Source organism: Theropithecus gelada, chromosome 19 (genome assembly GCF_003255815.1).
Source record: "Theropithecus gelada isolate Dixy chromosome 19, Tgel_1.0, whole genome shotgun sequence".
Taxonomy (NCBI): domain Eukaryota; kingdom Metazoa; phylum Chordata; class Mammalia; order Primates; family Cercopithecidae; genus Theropithecus; species Theropithecus gelada.
The window spans coordinates 51959588-51963424 of record NC_037687.1 but is presented as its reverse complement, the minus strand read 5'-3'; the positions used below and the strand labels follow the sequence as shown (position 1 = coordinate 51963424).

At 43.1% G+C, this 3837-nt stretch overlaps 1 non-coding gene across 1 annotated transcript; it reads right to left on the bottom strand.

Moving 5' to 3' along the window:
• Positions 1 to 994: 994 nt before the first annotated feature.
• TRNAK-CUU lies at positions 995 to 1067 on the bottom strand. Its single transcript has one exon. It is a non-coding gene; the product is annotated as a tRNA-Lys (tRNA).
• Positions 1068 to 3837: the final 2770 nt, after the last annotated feature.

The following is a 3837-nucleotide window of genomic DNA, read 5'->3' as shown; positions in this document are numbered from 1 at the left end:
AAGCAAAACTGGGCTGAACTCAGCCAGTGCCCACCCACGGATGGAACATTTCTAGTCCTAGCATGAAGGGAATCACCCATTCCAGTGGCTGAAACCTGAGTTGTGGAAAGCCTCACTGCTGTGGGATAAAGTACTCTGGGGTCCTTAATAAACTTGAAAGACTGTCTAGGCCACAAGGACTGCAACTCTTAGGCAAATCTGAGAGCAGAGCTGCGCTTGGAGCCAGTGTATTTGGGGGGCATGTGACCTAGAGAGACAGCAGCTGGTGCAGCTCAGGCAGTGCTGTACCACCCCTCCTTCAATCCTAGACAGTGTAGCTCACAACTCTGACAGAGACCTCTTTCTTCTGCTTGAGAAGAGTAAAGAGGACTTTGTCTTGCAACTTGGATACTAGCTCAGCCACAGTAGGAGAGGGCACTGGTCAGAGTCATGAGGCTCCCACTTTGGGTCCTAGCTTTTGGATAATACCTCTAGACAAACTCTGGGCCATAAGGGAACCTGCTGCCTTGAAGGGAAGGACTCAGTAAGGGCAGGATTCTTTACTTTCTGACTAAAGAACTCTTTTTTTTTTTTTTTTTTTTTTTTGAGACGGAGTCTCGCTCTGTCACCCAGGTTGGAGTGCAGTGGCCAGATCTCAGCTCACTGCAAGCTCCGCCTCCCGGGTTCCCGCCATTCTCCTGCCTCAGCCTCCCAAGTAGCTGGGACCACAGGCACCGCCACCTCGCCCGGCTAATTTTTTGTGTTTTTAGTAGAGACGGGGTTTCGCCGTGTTAGCCAGGATGGTCTCGATCTCCTGACCTTGTGATCCACCCGTCTCGGCCTCCCAAAGTGCTGGGATTACAGGCTTGAGCCACCGCGCCCGGCCAAGAAAAGCCGCTTCCCACACGTCCTTTGGAGCTCTCCAGAACTTCCCAGGTATACGGAGTCGCTTCCGATCTTTCACACTTACTTGATTTTTTCAAGTTGCAAGACTCATCGGTCCAACAAAACCTCTCGCCCAACGTGGGGCTCGAACCCACGACCCTGAGATTAAGAGTCTCATGCTCTACCGACTGAGCTAGCCGGGCGGTTACCTGACTAAAGAACTCTTGCACCCTGAATAATCAGCAGTGGCTAAGCAGGTAGGACATGTCACGGGTCTTTAGTGAGACTCAGAAATCTGCTGGCTTCATGTGTGACCCAGCACATTCCTGGCTCTGGTGGCCATGAGGAGAGACAACTTCTGCTTGAGAAAAGCCAAGGGAAGAGTACAGAGGACTTTGTCTTGAACTTAGACACCAGAGCAGTCACAGTGGAGAAAAGCACCAAGTGGCCTGTTAGGGGTCCCTGATTCAGGCCTTGGCTCTTGGATGGAATCTCTGAGCTTACCCTGGGCCAGAGATGAGCCCACTGCCCTGAGGAGTGAGTTCCAGGCCAGGCAGTATTCACCACAAGCTGACTGAGAGCCCTCGGGCCTTAATGAACATCAGTGGTGACCTGGCAGTACACCCCATGGGATTGTGATGCTGGTGAACATGGAGACAGACTACTATGCCTGGGTAATGGGGAGGGAAGAGTGGAAAGGTGTTTGATGGTTTTAATGCCAGTTCAGTCACAGTAAAATAGAGTACCTGGTGATTTCTAAGGTTTATGACCCCAGGCCTAACCCCCAGACAGCACCTCTGAACCCATCCAGAGGCCGGGGGAACCTACTACACTTAAGCAAAGGACAGAAGGCTCTCTGGCTTCACTACCTGCTAACTGTAGAGCCTTGGGGCTTTGAGCAAAGTAGCTGGCAGCCAGGGAGTTGTTACAGTAGGGGCCTTGAACAGTCACAGTGCTATGTGGGCTTCAGATCAGACCCAGTGCTGTCCCAGTTGTAGCAGCCACAGGAGAGCTCCAGGAAGCTTTGCACAGAGAGAGAAACTCTTTTTGTTTGGGGTAAAGTAAGAGAAGAAATGAGTCTCTGGCTGCTAATGCAGAGAATTCTTCCAGATCGAATCCAAGATCACTAATGTGCTACCTCTACATATCTGCAAGAACTAATGATATTCTTCATAGACATAGAAATAGAAAAGACAATCCTAAAATTTTTATGGAACCACAAAAGACACAGAATATTCAAAGTTATTCTCAGGAAAAAACAAACAAACAAAACAGAAGGAGTCACATTGTTTGACTTCAAATAATACTCTACAACTATAGTAACCAGAACAGCATGGCACTGGCATGAAAACAGACACATAGACAATGAGACAGAAGACAGAACTCAGAAACAAATCCACATATCCACAGTGAACTCATTTTCAACAAAGATGCCAGTATATACAATGGGGAAAGGATGGTCTCTTCAATAAATGATACTGGGAAAACTGGATATCCATATGCAGAATAATGAAACTAGTTTTTATCTTCACCTTATACAAAACTCAAATCAAAATGCATTGAATATTTAAATTTAAGACCTCAAACTATGAAACTAAAATAAAAGATTAGGAATATTCTTGAAGACATTGGACTGGAAAAAGATTTTTTAATACTCCATAAGCACATGCAACCAAAACAAAAATGGGCAAATGAAGTCACATCAAGTTAAAAAACTTATGCACAGCAAAGGAAACAACAAAATGAAGAGACAACCCACATTCTGGGAAAAGATATTTGCAAACTATCTGTCAAGAGATTAATTACCAGAATATATGAGAAGTGCAAACAACTCTGTAAGAAAAAAACTAATAATCCAATTTTAAAATGGGCAAAAAATATGAATAGACATTTCTCAAAAGAAGACGCATTAGCTGCTGATGGCAAATTCTTCTGGTTCCTGCTTCAAGGAAGTTCTAGACAGGAAAATTACCTGAGCGCAGAAGGTCAAGCCTGTGGTGAGCTGTGATTGTGCCACTCTCCAACCTGGTGATAGAGTGAGACTCCATTTCAAAACTTTAAAAAATTACATACAAATGGAAAACAGATATATGAAAAGATACTCAGCATTATTAATCATCAGAGAAATTCAAACCAACACTACAGTGAGAGATCCATCTCACCTCACTTAGAATTACTTTTATCCAAAAGACATGCAATTAACAAATACTGGCAAGGATACGGGAAAAAGGGAAACCTCGTACACTGTTAGTGGGAATGTAAATTAGTACAACCCCTATGGAGAACAATTTGGGGGTCCTCAAAACTAAAAACAGAGCTACAATATGATCCAGCAATCCCGCTACTGGGTATATACCCAAAATAAAGGAAATAAGTATATCAAAGAGACATCTGCACTCTCATGTATGTTGCAGCACTATTTACAATAGCCAAGATTTAGAAGCATCCCGAGTGTCCATCAACAGATGAGTGGATAAAGAAAAGGTACATGTACACAAAGGAATACTATTCAGCCTTAAAAAATAATGAGATTCTGTTATTTGCAACAACAACATGGATGGAAATGGAGTATAATGAAATGGAGTATTAACTCATTATGTTAAGTGAAATAGCCCAGGCACAGAAAGACAAACTTCCCATGCTCTCACTTTTTATGGGAGTTAAATGTTGAAACAATTTTACTTGAGAGATAGACAGTAGAAGAATTGTTACCAGGGACTGGTAAAGGTAGTATGGGGGATGGGGTGTAAGAGGTAATTGTTAATGGGTACAAAAATGTATTTAGAATAAGATGTAGTATTTGATAGCACAACAGGGTGACTATAGTAATTATTTAATTGTACATTTAACAATAATGAAAAGATTATAATTTGATTATTTGTAACACAAAGGAGAAATGTGTGATGGATACTTCATTTACCTTGGTAGGATTAGTACACATCGTTGGCCTGTATCAAAATATCCAGTATACCC